The sequence below is a fragment of the Podarcis tiliguerta genome (assembly GCF_965153285.1).
Source record: "Podarcis tiliguerta genome assembly, chromosome: 3".
NCBI lineage: Eukaryota > Metazoa > Chordata > Lepidosauria > Squamata > Lacertidae > Podarcis > Podarcis tiliguerta.
The window spans coordinates 119238924-119255309 of record NC_139536.1 but is presented as its reverse complement, the minus strand read 5'-3'; the positions used below and the strand labels follow the sequence as shown (position 1 = coordinate 119255309).

The window sequence follows — 16386 nt, the reverse complement described above, 5'->3', positions numbered from 1 at the left end:
CGAAAAGACAGTGTTGTTTTATTTTGGTCTCATTACACACACTTTCGATTTGTGGGTCAATGTGCATTAACACCAAAGAACACGACATGAAATAAGCGAAATCCAAGATTCTTCTTTCTATTTAGCTGGAACGCAAAACAACCTGTTTTGCTTTGTTTGGGCTGATTAAACTTCGCTTTGCTATTTGTGAGTGAATGAACACCGAAAGAACAATCAAAGATTATTCGTCCTCTTTCTGTTGAATTGGAACTGTCAGGGCTGGCTCCTGGTCCCAGCTCACAGAGGACCAACGCTAGCCGGTAGTAATGTACAACAGTCTTTATTGAAGTACAGTTTCCATTTCCAAACCGCAGCGCCCCAGCTCTACGTCTAGGGTTTAGACCGGCGAAGCTCCATCTGAATCTCCGCCCCCTGTACACCAGTTTAAGACTCTAACCTTACTCCACCTCTTCCTTCTCTCCTTTCTCCTCTGGGTCCTGCTACCCCCCTGGGTCCCTTCTTTCCTGGACTCTTCCGACGCAGACGTTGACCCCCCTGACTCCTCCCTCTCTCTTCGATGGGCTTTAGGACCCGGCTCCCTATCCGGGCTGCCAACTGTGCTGCTCTCCTGTACATTTGAACTTGGCGCGCGCGCGCAGCTTTTAACCTTCCTCTTGACCGTTTCCTCGCTCCCCGACGGAGGCGTGGTCAATCCTGCCTCATGTTCTCCCGCTGGTAGCGCGCCGCCTGATCCCGATGCCTGGGACTCCTCCCCCCTACTGCACTCTGGTGTGGACGCTGGTCCGGATTTCCAACTGCTGCTCTCTGAGTCCCCTCTGGCCCCTTCTTCCTGAAGTGCCCCCCTGGGCACTCCCCTTGCCCTGACCATGGGAGCCCCTTTTTGTGAATCCTCCGATTCACTGGAAAGACTCAGAGACCTCGGACCGCTGTCATCGCTGACATTTCCTTCGGACTCCTCCCCCTCGCTCTCCATTTCCTCCCTATCCTGTGCCTCTGCTCCTGAACCCCTGACACCCATCCCCCCCTCGAAGCCCCCCCTTCCCCCCTCCCCTCCTTCAGGTGTGGGTGCTGGGTGCTCCGTCGTTGTGGGGGTGAATGGCGGATACAGTTGGTCCCCCGTGGCGTGCATCCAGCCGGATAAGTCCGGCTCGTCCTCCGTGCTCTCGCCGACCTCGATTTCCTCTGCTTCCATCTCTGTGCCGCCGTGCTCGAACCCAAGGTCCTCCCCCAGCACGTCCATGTCCATCTCTCCCCCGGTCACTTCTGGGGTCGTTGCCTGCCAAGGACCCCCCAGCCACTTCCTGCTCCACCGCTCCTCTGGTCGATCGTCCCACCAATAAGAGCGGTCTGAGGCAGACCCCGAGGGTGATCCCTCCGGGGAACGTGTGTCTAGTGCCGGTTCTTCGTCCGAGGTGAACCCCTGGAACGTGCTGGCTGAAAGCGTGGGTGTGAAAAGCCAGTCGTCGAAATACGCTTAGAAAGAAGCTTAGAAATACGCTTAGAAAGAAGCTTTGATTGGGCTTATTTCAATTCACATGGTGTTTTTGGGTGTGCACCAGAATCACGCCAACCAAAGCAAAAAGGTGTTTTGGGTTCCATCTACACGAAAAGAAGATGATAAAGCTCTGATTGGGCTTATTTCAAATTGTTGTTTTCGGGGTTAAATGCACATTCACCCCAAAATCGCAGTTAAGTTTGTTATCAGCCCAAATCAAGAATAGGTGTTTTGGTTCCATCTCAATAGAAAGAGGACGAATAAGCTTTAATTCTTCCTTCGGTGTTCATTCCCCCACATATAGCAAAGCGATGTTTAATAACTAGGCAAAGGAGGTTGTTTTGGGTTCCAACTACCTAGAAAGAAGAATCTTGTATTTCGCTTATTTCAAATCGTGTTCTTTGGTGTTATTGCAACATTGACAGAAATCGCAAAGTGGATTTAATGAGACCAACATAACAAAACAGCCTCTTTTTGCTTCCATATGCATAGAGAGAAGACGAATAAGCTTTGATTGGGCTTATGTCAATTCGCATGGTGTTTTTTGGGGGTGCACCAGAATCGCCCCCAACCCACGCATAAAGGTGTTTTGGATTCCATCTACATAAAAGGAAGATGATAAAGGTCTGATTGGGCTTATTTCCAATTGTTGTTTTTGGGGTTAGAATGCACATTCACCCAAAAATCGCAGAGTGAAGTGTTGGTTCCATCTCAATAAAAAGAGGACGAATACGCTTTAATTGTTCTTTCGGTGTTCATTCACCCACAAATAGCAAAGCGAAGTGTAATAAGCCTAAGTAAAGCAAAAGAGGTTTTTTTTGGTTCCATCTAAATAGAAGGAAGAATCTTGGATTTTGCTTTGTTTGGACTTTGCTTTGTTTTTTGGTTGAATGCATGCACACCTAAAGAACCAAGTGAAATCTTCCCAAATAAGCTTATTCGTCTTCTTTCTCTGCATATTGAAACAAAAAGAACCTGTCTTGCTTTGTTGGGCCTTACTTGACTTCGTTTTCCATTTTGCGCACCCAAAAACCGAAACCAAGTTCATAAGCCCAAACAAAGCTTATTCGACCTTAAAAAGGTAAAGGTAAAGGGACCCCCTGACCATTAGGTCATCGTGACCGACTGGGGTTACGGTGCTCATCTCTCTTTATTGGCTGAGGGTGCTCATCTCGCTTTATTGGCGTTTGTCCGCAGACAGCTTCTGGGTCATGTGGCCAGCATGACTAAGCTGCTTCTGGCAAAACAGAGCAGCACACAGAAATGCTGTTTACCTTCCCGCAAACTTGCACTTTGACGTGCTTTTGAACTGCTAGGTTGGCAGGAGCAGGGACCAAGCAACAGAAGTTCACCCCATCGTGGGGATTCGAACCGCCGACCTTCTGATCCACAAGTCCTAGGCTAACCCACAGCGCCACCCTGTGGGATGTGAAACACAAGAGTAGTCAAGTACAACATTCCTAGAGTGTACATGTTTGTCCAGCCAGCAGATAAACTTCCTGTTTCCCTCTGGGCTGGAACAGACTTCCTCTACATGTGACTAGAGGTGTGTGTGTGCAGGTAATGACAAAAGCACAGGACAGGGCAGCCATCTCTCTTTCTTTCACCACATGCATCGGAGGAACAACATCTACTGAGTGAAAGATGCCCTCTTGGCTCCCAGCCAAGAGAAGACAAAGGGACTGTCTTCTTAAGAGATAGACTCCAAATGTATATTACTTCACTAAGCTTAAGTCTGCCTTCTGGGATCTGATTGTGAACAGAATGTGAGTAAACTCTTTTTTATACTTTTGTAAAAGACTGTGTTGTCTCTTCTATTTTATGAGGGAATAAGGGGAAATTACCAGAATAGTTATTATAGAGGCTTAAGCGAGCCTGAGCAAACGCTGCCGTGGAAAACTTAAAATAAAGGTTTTACTCTGCTGAATTTGGGGAACTTGTTAACACAAGTTGGATAAGGATATAATCAGACAATATATCCTCTCCTGCATCCGTGAACATTCTCACACACCCACATCCCTTATTCAACCTTACACCACGTTTTCCCAATTGTCCAGCACCCAAAAACCCCCGAAACAAACAAACAAACAAACAAACAAACAAAAACAACGAAAAGAAGAAATAGCATACTCGTCATCTCTCTCTGCAAGATGACCAAAACAACGGCTTTTGCTTTGTCTGGACATTTCACTTTCTTTTGGATTTTTCGACGGATATGCATGCACAGCCATAAAACATGAAACCAATCCAAATAAAGCTTATTCGTATTTTTCTATGCAAATAGAAGCAAAATCAATGAGTTTTCATTTGTTTGGGATTCTTTATGAAACAAAAGAACTCTGTTTAAAACCCTCCTTTGTTTCGTTTGGGCTTCTTTCACCGCTTTGTGTTTTTTGGGTGAATATGCATTCACACCTAAAGAACCAGAAACCGTGAAATACACCCGAATAAAGTTTGTTCTTTCTATGCAGATGGAATAAAACATAACCAGTTTTCCTTTGCTTGGGATTCTCCCTTCGCTTTGTGATTTTTGCACAGTGAAAGAACCTGAAACCAAGGGAAAGATACCCAAAGAAAGCTTATTCCTCTTTCAGCTATGCATATGGAAGCAAAAACAACGAGTTTTCCTTTCTTAGGGTTTCTTTCACTTTGCTTTGCTGTTTTTGTGTGCAAGGCCAGAGAACCTGAAACCATGTCAAAGCCCAATCAAAGCTTATTCATTATTTTCTTTGCAAGGTGACCAAAAAACAATGGCTTTTGCTTTGTTTGGACTTTTCGTTTTGCGATTTTTGAGTGAATATGCGTAGACAATCAGAACCCAAGTTAAATAAACGTCTTCTTTATATGCATATGGGTGTGCATATTGAAAGAAAGTGAACCTGTTTTGCTTTATTTGGCCTTCTTTGTTTTGCCAAGTTTGGGTGAATATGCGTGCACACCCAAAAAAACTCGAAACTTATTCGTCTTCTTACTACGCATATGCAACAAAAAACAGCCTCTCTCTCTTTCCCCCTTCTCTCTCTTCCTTCCCTCTCTCTGTCTCCTCTCTCTCTCTTTGTCCTTCCTTCCTTGCTCCGTCCTTCCTCCCTTCTCTCTCTCTTTCCTTCCTTTGTCCTTCCTCTCTTCTCTCTCTCTCTATCTTTCTCTCCTCTTTCTCTCTCTTCCCTTCAATCTTTCTCTCCCTATCACTTTTTTTTTCTCTCTCTCCCTTCCTTCCAGTTCTCTATCCCCATCCTTCCATCTCTCTTCTCTCTCTTTCCTTCCTTCTCTCTCTTTCTTTCTTTCTTTCTCTCCTCTTCCTTCCTTCTTTCCCTTCCTTCCTTCCATCTCTCTCTCCCCTTCCTTCCACCCTCTCTTTCTCTCTCTCTCTCTTTCCCTTTCTCCCTTTCCTCTTCCTTCCTTCTCTCTCTCTCTCTCTCTCCTTCCTTCCATCTATTCTTCCTCTCTTTTCCCCTTCCTCCCCTTCCTCTCGCTCTCTCCTCTCTTTCTCCCTCCAATTCCCCCTTTCTCTTCCTCTCTCTTTCTTTCCTTTTTCTCTTTCTCTCACCCCTTCCTTCCTTCCTTCCTTCCTGCGCTCATTCCTTCCCTCTCTCACCCCTTCCTTCCTTCTCCTGAGCTGCTGAAGGCTTTCTCCATTAGAAGTAGCCCTTGGAATTGGGTGCAGCTGGTGCTGTCAAGGTAGGATCTGTGTCAGATGCTGAATCCGTCTTGCCCCAGTTAGCAACCTGGCTGCCAACTTCTGCACTGGCTTAAATGTCCGAAGCGTCTTTGGAGGCAGCCAAAGCGTCTTTGGAGGCAAGATGCGGACCTTGAGGCTGTCCAGCTGTCATGGCTTTCCCTGTCCGGGGGGGGGGCAGCTGGGTCTCCAGTCGAAGTGGAGGAAAGGCCACAGAGGGCCCCCCGGCCTCAAGCAAGGACCCTGAAGCAAAGGACCCCCTCCTTCCGACAAAGGGTCAGCCGAGGAAGAGCTGCCCACTGGGGTTTCACAAGAGAGCGAAATCATTCAAGGATGAGGCACAGAGAATTGCCTTTAGACTTCTTTCTAGTTTTGCCAAGCCTGCTCCTGTCCCTCTAATAGGAGACTGATCTTCAGATATCAGAAAGCCAAGCTTTGGCTGGGTATAAATTATTGGGTTGTCTTTGTTTTTATTATGTATTTTGTGTTTTTTTTATTTTGTTTATCTGATGCTGTGAACTGCCCTGAGATTTATGGGTAAGAGGATGGTATACAATTTATTATTATTATTATTATTATTATTACTTTGTAAACTTCAAAAAAAGAAGCCAGGGCCATTTGATAATAATCTGCCAAAATAAAGGTTAGCAACCAGAGGCAGCTAGTTTTAATGGTCTTATCGGATCTTCTTCTCCATCTTTTTCAAATATTTCTAATCTTTCAACTCTTTCCAATCCTCAGTGGGAAAAGAAAATGAAAGCTCACCTCACCAGTGTTTCTAGGGGACCCAAGCACCTGGAGGTCACATGGGTGAAAGGATGTCAGTGGCAAGGAGGCCTGGGACAATGGGCCAGGTGTTTGCATGTGCCCCCCAGTTCAACTACGGCCTCCACTGGGTTTTCCAGAAGCCATGCGAGCTTTTTCAGCCAAGCAGGTCAAGGCAATGTTATTATTACATTGATTAAACTAATTTTATTAAATTTCTATGACACCCCTCATTTGGGGATCACCCATAACTCTGCAGTTATGGGTGGCCTTTCTCTCTTGCCAGCATTGTATATTGAAAACAAAAAATGCCCAGTTTGAAATTATTATTATAATTATTATACATTTATTTGTACCCTGCCTTTTTCCCTGATGGGTACCCAAGGCAGTTTACGGATGAAAAGAAGACAAGCTAAAACCTGGGTGGGGGATCTACAATTAAAAAGCAATTAAACACTGATAGAATTAAAACTGTGTGTGTATACATATAAAAATCTTGTAAAACCAAATAATGGCAATAAAAACAGCACAGCAGAAGCCCTTTCATTAAAAGCACATTTTTATTTTATATTGATGTATACTTCGCTAATTGTAGAGTTGTAAGGGACCCCAAGGGTCATGCAGGAATCTTTCGCGCAACATGGGACTCAAACCCATGAGTCTTGGTCAAAATTTTAGGCCTTTATAGGGCAATCCTATACACATTCTCCCAGAAGTTCTTTGAAGTTCAGTGAGTTTGATTCCCAGGTAAGTGCATAGCCCCGCAGCCTTCCAGCAAAGGCTCCTCAGTGTGTTGGAATTTATTGTTACAATATGAGCTCATCGCAGCTGCAGACAGCGTTTGTTGACATCATGTGATATGGCTAGCTGTGGGAAAGAAGCTTCCCGGAAGTTCACAGGCTGGAAAAGTCTTTGTGAAGAGTGTAATATGAGACCTTCCTCTTGCGTATGTACAGGAAGTTCTCTCTCTCTTGTTTGCTGGATTTTGAAGTGAACGGACATGTTTTCTGTAGTGCTGCAAAGTCAGAAATAAAGGATGTAAATAGACGTTTCTGACTATCTCTTTTCCCTGCCAGGGAAGCAGGAGGGAGGGGGTGTGCATTTCCCACGCTGGGAAGTGTCGCCTATTGAGACCTAGCCTGGATCCTGCGGGGATTGCAGCCAGGGAGGTCACTGGAGACCAAGCCGGGAGCCTGGGAGAGTTGCCAGCTTCTCCCGAAGAAGGAGGCTTGTTTCCAACATTTATATGATTGTAAAGTATTATATATAGTTGTATTATATATAGTTGTAAAGTATTTTGTACTTCTTTGATTTTACCACCTGAGGGATTGATATAGGCACAAAAGGCCTTATGATCTTCAGATGGACAGCAACTCCGTTGAACCTGTGTGAGTGGTGGAATCTAAAAAATGAAAACACTTAAAAAAAAAAAAAAGGTGTTTTGAAGAATATATTGAATTTGCCATAACCTCACAATTGCCATCTAGTGTCACATTTGTATAATGCACCTTAAACACTTCAAACGTTGTATTTGCAGCCGTAGAGCTGAGTCTGGTGTCCTGGGCAAGGGTGGTTGGGATCCCAGGGTAAATATAAGGCGCAAGATCTTCTAGCACCACAAGTTTTTGCATGCAGTGGTCCCTATGATAAGCCAGTCATGTGTTGTGCTGAGACTTATAGTTTAGGGGCAAACTACAGTTCCCATGATTCTTGGGGGGTAGAGTCATGTGCTACAGCACACGACATGTTATGCCCATGTCCACAGCCACTAACCGCAACAAAGAGGAATACTTTCTGGTGAATTTTCCTTAAATTGTCTCGTCTCAATTATATTTTTAGCATTTCTCTTGAAAAAAATTTATTGATTTGACATTTGTTTTAAATACAGAACGTAATCTGCATGTCATCCAGAAGCCAGCCAGTTTGGTGGAAAGATTAGCAGAGCAAATATTAGCACTGCTCGATCCAAGGAATACTTGGAGGCTTTTAAACCAAGCCCGGTCAGATACTGTACGGTGTGAAAACCCCTATGAAGAAAAAGAGAAAGGTCAGAGCACTTTCCATTGGGAGTTTCCCAGTTTGGGAGAGAGCAGGAAAGCAAAGGTCCTTTTGTAGTCCAACCCTCTGCAAGGGAAGAATCTTTTTGCCCCTCAAACCCAGGGCTTTGAGATGGAAAGTCTCCTGCTCTGCAGACTGAGCTGTCCCAGTGATTTTCGGCGTCTGGGCATGCGCAGAAGCAATTTCCAGAGCCACAGACACGCACAGATGTGATTTCTGTGGGAGTGATCTGGCCTTGCCAACCCCTGGGTTAGGGTTTTGTTAGGGGTAGGGTTCCCTTCTTGCCAGGGAACTCTGGGAACATGGGGCTCAAAGGATGGCCCTGAGATTAAGAGTCTTGTGCTCTGCCCAATGAGCTATATGGATTGATCTAAATAACAAACACTATTTTTTATTATTTAATAATTTACAGTGATGTAAAATAAAGGGCAATATAAACAAACAAACAAACAAACAATCCCTCAACTGCCAAAACAAATGGTCTTGTAGCACTGTAAAAACTAACAGATTTTGGGGAAACTTTTTAAAGAGGGGGCCATGGAGTCCACGTGCCACCCTGGGAACCTCAGTCTGGACCCTAATGATGAAGCGAATCACCAGTCCCTACATAATGGGAACACCATAGGTAACATTAACCCCACAAGAAAGGTTGGTCTTTGTTCTCGCCTGGGACCGGAGCGATTGAGAGAGGAGGTGCAGGCTCCCAGAGTGAGGAGGTGAGAGATGCTCCCAGGTTGCCTGGGACGTGCCTCCTTCGCATCCAGCTCCCCAAGGCCACTTTGCACGACACCCACCTCCCAAAGAAGAGAATTACAGAGTCTCATGTGCCTTCCATTTCGGGAGAAACTTCTCAAAGGAATATTTGCTCCCTTACAGGTTAGCGGGTAACCTCTCCCTTTTAGCTGATTCTGGAAAAACAAAACACCATGGGTAAAATTTTCTGTGCTGGATTGTTGATATTCTCCTGTGTTTTGGCAGGTGAGTTAAATAAATTTATCCCAGCAACACAGATGAGGGATGTGGTTATTTAGCAAACGCAGGGGAGTTTTCCTATTTGTTCCTATTTCCTATTTGTTCTTTGACTGTTTGTGCATTGAATTGTGCAAAGATGTGATTTCTCCAGGCCAATGAGACCTGGCCTGGAGAAAGTGGATAGAGGAAAGTTTTTCTCCCTCTCATAACGGTAGAACTCACAGAGCTGGACGCTGGAAGATTCAGGACACATCAAAGAAAGGAAGTACTTCTTTACAAAGCGCACACAAGAGGCGCTTTCCTGCCACAAGAGGCAGTGGTGGCCACCAACTTGCAACTTCCACTCAGGATTTTCCCCAGGGTAAGCCCCATTTCAGCCAGCATACTCTGCACCCTCCTCAAATGCTTTGGCCTGTTTGGGAGGTTTCCTGGTGTTAACGGAAAAAATTGAGGGCTCCCTTGGACAAAAACAAAGACACCAACCAGGATAACTTGGAGCAAAACAGCAGCCTGTAGGCTTGGTTGCAACCCCTCCCTTGCAGGAGATCTGTTGCAACCCCTCCCTTGCAGGAGAGAGGAAGGACCCAGAAAAATGGTTTGCAAGACTTTTGAAATTGCCACCCTGTAGATCAAGACCACCCCCAGAAACATACATCACAGAAAGGAAAGGTTGAGGGAGGAGTTGTGGTGGTAACCTGAGTGTCCTGTCTCCTGGCTACACTCCTGTCTCCCCCTTTCCCCCCATGAGTACTTTCCAGGTGACAGAGGAGAGTTTGCAGTTTCCTGCCCCCAGAGGGAAGAGCTGATTATTGTCCTTTGTTCCAGTCGAATCCACTCCCATATGCAAGTTCTTTGGGATCTTGATGGTCTTCTGTCTAGGACCATCAGGGTTGGCATAGCAACTGGGCAGGGCTCCTGTGTATGTGCTGGTATGCTGAAGGGTTGCATAAGGCTGCCCTGCATCAAACCTTCCCCATTTTGTAGTCCTTCCTTCATGGAGTAAAATAAAAGTGGAACAGTGCAAATCCGATGTATGGTTGATTTTCTATGAATTTATAAGAGAAGTGTAGTGTATGTAGTGTGTGAGTGTGTATGAAGTTTGTACAAACTGAATGATGGGGGGGGGGGTTTCCTGCGACACTGGTAACCCCCTCCCTTCTGGTGGTGCCAATGTTCCCCTGGCCTCGAATGCCCCCTTGACCGCTCACCGCAACCCCGTTCATCTCCACTGTCGCCACAGTTCTCGGTGTGGGCAGGGGCCACGCAGCCGCTTGGCAGGCACAGCTCACCTGGGGCGCAGCTCCGGGGACCTGGAAACGTTGGGACGATTAATGGGTTGCCTCCAAGCAATCTATCTGGTTGGCCAGGTTTTAGGGAGGCAGAAAATAAAGCTTTACTTTGGGGGCGACAGTTCCTGAACTACACGTTGTCCAGTGCCACACTCATCACCGAGAAGGTCACCTGCACTCTTGACATGCTCCAGATAAGGAGTGGCTGGGGAGGGTGAGGAGCCCAAGACCCACCTGGAAAGCACTGCGGATTCTTCCGGTGTAGGCCAGCAGGGGGTGCCGGGCGCCTAAGGGTGACGCAGGGCTTCGCCACAGGGGACAATCTGGCTTCCATGGCTCAGCTCCACTGGGAAGCTCCCGTTGAGTCCTGCAGGGGAAGGGCGGAGGGGTGAGGAACCAGGGGTCATCTAGCCTGACCCTTGCAGATGGGAACCATAGATATATAAACAGAGGAGATGGGACCCTGCGAGAATTGCAGAATGACATCTAGTCTCAACCGCTCTCATTTTTATCGGTCAGCTGCCAGTAAATTTCATGATAAGAATGGTATTTCATTAATATCATTAATATCATTAATATTTCCTACCAGGAGTGTCAGTGGTCTGGAAATCAATAAATAATAATTATACGATATCACCACGATATGTCCTGCAGCTTAAAAATGTAATATGTGATATCAATATGGAATTACGACAACTGTGCCTGGTGGCATTTCCTCCACACAGGGAAAAAGGCCAAGTACATGGCTCTGCGCCTGTTGGATTTCTGACCACCAGTGCCCCAAGCTTACCTTTCTCGGCCATACTGTACCAGGTGCGGAGTTCACAGGCTGTGGCCGCGTCACTCATGGTCAGGGAGCGGAGTCAGGCAGCTTGGTTCGCTGCTCTGAGGTGCTCATGTACCAGCCTGGTTGGGGGGCGCCAAGTCAAAGGGGTGCTCTAACTGCTAAGCAATGCTTCCCCACCTTTCAAATGAAGCAAGTTTACCCTTGTCAGTGCCCAGCGTGTGGCTGAAGGGGGAGTCAGGGCCGCGCACCCAGCCTCCGCCCCACCCTGGGCGCCACCAGTACCCAGATATGCTGATGTCCTCCCAGCTGCAGGTGGTGCCTTCAAAGTCGCAGGCCAAGGCGACACTCGGCGGTGCCAGCCCATTGGTTCCCAGAGTTCAGGGCACCAAGTGCTGTTCCTCCCATGAGCTACAGTTCCCAGAGTTCCCTAGGAAGAGAAATGGGCTTGGGACGGCAAGGAGTTGTATACTGTGGAATGCAAGGACAGATTGTTTACTGTTCAGATGCCACAACCCTCAACACCCAGAGCAGGCAATAGTTCCCAGGGTGCTTTGGGGGGGGGGGCATCGTGGAAACTGTAGTTTGTTCCGTTTCCCAAAGAGACCCTCTCAGAGCTATAACTCCCAGAGTTCCCTTGCGCAGAATATTCTCTCCCCCCATAGGAAACTACAGTTCCTATGCTTTGAGAGATGCCGTGATGGGTTAAATACTATCTGCGAGGGGAATTGAAGCACATCTCCCTGATTCCTTTGGTGACGCCAAAACTGGTGTCAATGGATCTCGTCAGAGCAATGCCAGCAGGCGAAGTTGCAGGTGCCAGCACTTGGGTTGCCAGAGGTGGCCCAGCTAAGAAATGGGAGGCCCAGCTAGAAAAAAAACGGGGAAAGTGTCATTAAAAGGAGAGGAAGAGAGACAGGGAGAATGGGAGACATGAAAGGGGCATCAAGGGGCATCTAGTCCAACCCACTGCAAGGAAGCTCATATGTATTTTAGGGCACTGTTTTGTGAAGTATTCTCTGCTTTTCCCCCATGCTTTTTGAAACTCTTTGTCTACTGTGATCTCTAATTGCCTGTGTTAATCTAGCCAGTTCAATATACTCTAACAGTTTGACTTGCCATTCCGTTTTTGTTGGCACAGTTTCTTTTTTCCAGTTTTTAGCAATTAGGATCCTTGCCACTCCTGTGGCATAGAGGAATATTTTCTGATCTTCTCTTGCTATACCTGTGTCCGTTATCCCTAGTAGAAAAGCTTCTGTATTTTTCATAAAGTTATACTAAAACATTTTTTTAAGCTTGTCATAGTGTTTCCACTTTTTTGGAGCAGGAATTCAGCAGAGCCCTTACAGACCTGAGAAATATCAGTGGGACAGGTTTCTTTCAGAAAACTGAAAGAGGGGGTTCATGTATGAAGCTCAAATTGCAGTGCAAGGAGTAATAAAGTACCGTATTTTTCGCCCTATAGGACGCACCTTTTCCCCTCCAAAAATGAAGGGGAAATGTGTGTGCGTCCTATGGGGCAAATGCAGGCTTTCGCTGAAGCCTGGAGAGCGAGAGGGGTCGGTGCGCACCAACCCCTCTTTCTCTCCAGGCTTCAGGAAGCTATCCACAAGCCTTGGGAGCCCGCGGGAGTTCCCGCCGGGCTCCCTAGGCTTGCGGACAGCAGTCTGCAGCTCGAAACCTGGGGAGTGCAGCGGAGTGCACCCCGGGCTTCAGGCAGCTCTCCGCAAGCCTTGGGAGACCAGCGCGACTTCCCACCCTAGGCTTGCGGATAGCAGCCTGCATCCCGAAGCCGGAGGCGGCTGAGCAGTGCGCCCCGGGCTTCGAGCAGATATCCGCAAGCCTGGGGAGACTGGCGTGACTTCCTGCCGGGCTCCCAAGGCTTGCGGACAGCAGCCTGCAGCCCAAAACCCGGGGAGCGCAGCCTGGGGGGAAAAATAATCCCCCCCCCTTTATTCCCCCCCCCCCAAAAAACTCGGTGCGCCCTATGGGGCGAAAAATACGGTAGTTTACAGGGAAGTGAGACTACAGTGCCATCATACGACTAACTTAAATGAATGCTATTTCTGTTTATTATTTCTGAAGCACTTTCCAAAGAATCCTGTGATGGTCATCAAGTCCAGCTCGCTGCAACCCAGGAATATGCAGGTGTCACAACCTTCTGTTCAAAGGTGATTGAATTTAATTGCTAGATGTTGCACTTTTAAATGACACTTTCAGGGATATTTAGGTATAGGATCCACACCTTCTCCTGCAGCTGCAAGTTATGCCATGAAGGACACCTTGCAATCAGTTTACTGACTGGAAGCAGAGTTTACTGACTGACTTACAGCCTCCCCAGGAGCATTTCAACAGTCAGGAGCAGGCCTGAAGCCTTCAGGGTGATTGCACATTGCTAACAACATTTATACCTCCAGCAAAAGGGGGGGAAAATGAGGCTCATGAATGTAGAAAGTGCTTTTCTTAACATTGCAAAGTGCTGCAAGTGTCCAAAACTGGTCTGAAGTTGCTGTTTTGTAAATATTATTTCTGCTTTTGAAAATCTTAACAACACAAATGGCTTTTGGGGCTGGCCACTATAGCAGGGGCATTTATTCTTGTGGCATTCAATTCAAGGTATGTGTTTTGACTTTACTTGGCTAGTTTGGATAAATCTGGAGGAATTACCTGGTTCCAAAATCACTGATGGAAGCAATGGTTCATCTGAGCAAATTAAATTTTCAGCACATTGCTTGATTAGGCTCACAAAAGCTGTCTAAGGGTTAAATGCAATAGAGATCTCAAGGCAATTACTTGGGAGTTGCTAAAAATTTTTCTCCCCAAAATAGAATAAATTAAAAAACCTCTACTGTTAAGGGTTAGGGGGGACGAGACCAAGCCCCAAATGTTCTTTTTAGGCATTTTTAAAGGGCTAATTAATATTCTACAGCCTTTAAACGCTTCTGGGAGGGAAGGTTATTTGTGTTTTTAAAAACTATTTGCAGATATTTCTACCCCGTCTTTTTATCCTGTGAATCGCCAGATAAATCCACTATATTAAATAACAATAAAAGACAACACCCTGCGTCGCCGTTAATTCGGTCCTGCCCCCCCCCCCCTTAAAATGAATTTTGACCAAGGTTCCCCGGCCGCGCATGAAGGCCACACATTTCTCCCTCTCAACGAAGCAGGCAAAGGGGCAAAGAGAACTCGCCCTCCGGGGCCAGCGGCTACCCGTGGACCGCGAGATCCGGCTGGTGGCAAACACGCGGCTCCGTCTTCCTCGGAGAGGAAAGGGTTAGCTAATCCGCCCAGCGATTTGCCCAGATCCGTGAGAAGTTCCGCCTATTGCCGCCGACGTCCTCTCCCCCCTTTCTTTCAAAATGGAGGCGCTTCCGGCATCTATTTCCCTGGCACAAAATGGCGCCGCTGGCAACAACCGCCATAAATGGAGGCGCTTCCGGATATTAATTATCTCATCCAAAATAGCTACGGTAACATTATCCGCCCTTTTCCACTTCCGGGCAGCCATTTCCCTCTTCAAAAATGGCACCCGCAGCCTCTCCACATGCAGTCCCCCCATCCTGGCTATTCTGTTTCCGCCCTTTTTTGCCATTCTTCTTCCATCCTCCGTGCCTCTCCTAAAATGGCTGCAGAGGGCGCCTCCTGAGCTCCGGCTGCTGACATTTTCTCCACCTCCTCTTCTCCCTCCCTCCTTCTCCTTCACCTTTTCGGAGCAGGAATTCAGCAGTGGGACCGATTTCCCCCCCACCCACAAGAACAGAAACAGGAGCCCCGTGTAAAAACAGGCACAAGTTCAAATTGCCATGCAAGAAATAATAAAGTTTCAGAGGGACCACCTCGCCATGTGAGCTAACTTAAAAGAATGCCCCCCACCGTTTATTCTTTCTGAAGCACTTTCCAAAGAATCGTATAATATAGCTGAAAGGGACCCCAAGGGGCCTCCAGTCCAACCCGCTGAAAGGCAGAAATATGCAGGTGTCCTTTACACAGAACAACGTCACAACCTTGTGCCCAAAGGTGATTGAATTTAATTGCTAGATTTTGCACTCTTAAATGGCACTTTAAGGGATATTTAGGTATCCAATTATGCCACGAAGGACACCTTGCAATCCCCTTTAACTGACTGGGAGCAGAGGAAGTGCTGCTTGCTTCCCAGCCACTCGCTCTTAAGCACAGCTACTTGCTCTAACCACTGGCAATGCTTCCCATTAAGTCACTCTAACAATTAGGCAAAGCTTCCCAGTCCCTCGCTGTAACCACTAAGTAATGCTTCCCAGCCACACGCTCTAACCACTTGTAAACCCCAACCCTAAACCCTAACCCAACCCCAACGCTACCCCTAACCCTAAACCGAGCCCTAACTCCTAACCCTAAACCTGTACCCTAGACCCTGAGCCTAACCCTAACCTAACCCTAACCCGCAACCCCTACCCCTTAACCCTAGCCCTAACCGAAACCCAAACATTAAATCCTAAATCCTAACCCTACACCCCTATCCTAGACTCTGACCCCTAACTCTAAACTCTAAATCCTAACCCTAACCGCAAACATTAAACCCTTAAACCCTAGGGGTTGGCAACGTGCAGCCCATGGGCCAGATGCGGTTTTACCGACCCACAAGCTGCCTGCAAACCAAGCCGCCCGCTTGGCAAGTCTCCTGTGCACTGCGCTAAAGCAGCAACCACAGCGCAGGGACTTACCAAGTGGCATTGGAAATGGTGTCTGCGTACGCGCAGATACCAGAAATCAGGTCTGTGCATGTCCAGACACTATTTTCGGCGTTTGGGCATGCGCAGAAGCGATTTCCAGCGCTGTGGACCATTTCCGACATAGCGCTGCGCCAGTCCAGCCCACAGATGAACCCCTGCCCTAAACTAACCCCAACCCTAAACCGAACCCTAACCCCAAACCCTAAATTGTAAACCCTGATCCAAACCCTAGACCCTAACCCTAGACCCTAACCAGGGGTCAGCAAACTTTTTCAGCATCGGGCTAGACCTTGTGGGAGGCCAGCTATATTTTGAAGGAAAAAACACAACACATTCTAATCATGTAAAAACTGCTGATTCTTGGACCATCTGTGGGCCGGATTTAGAAGACAATTGGGTCAGATCCAGCCCCCAGGCCTTAGTTTGCCTACCAATGCCCTAACCTGAACCCGAACCCAACCCCGAACCCTAACCCCAACCCTAAATCGTAAACCCTAACCCTTACTGTTTGGGATTAGAGGTGAGACTCAGAGTCTAGGGTAGGGATTTAGGGTTAGGGTTTAGGATTTAGGGGCTGGGGCTAGGGCGAGGGTTAAGGGGTTAGGGGGTTAGGTCTAGGGGTTGGGTAAGGATTG

General features: G+C 47.2%; 1 long non-coding RNA gene across 4 annotated transcripts; it reads right to left on the bottom strand.

Moving 5' to 3' along the window:
• Positions 1 to 6477: 6477 nt before the first annotated feature.
• On the bottom strand, positions 6478 to 14762 carry LOC310675323. 4 transcript variants are annotated; one of them, XR_014510044.1, is made up of 3 exons: positions 12869 to 14762; positions 10490 to 12641; positions 6478 to 10276 (listed from the first exon to the last, which is right to left on the bottom strand). It is a non-coding gene; the product is annotated as an uncharacterized lncRNA (long non-coding RNA). The 4 variants fall into 4 exon arrangements; XR_014510045.1 differs by having other exon boundaries at positions 10490 to 11908; positions 13707 to 14752; XR_014510046.1 differs by having other exon boundaries at positions 10490 to 11888; positions 13707 to 14752.
• Positions 14763 to 16386: the final 1624 nt, after the last annotated feature.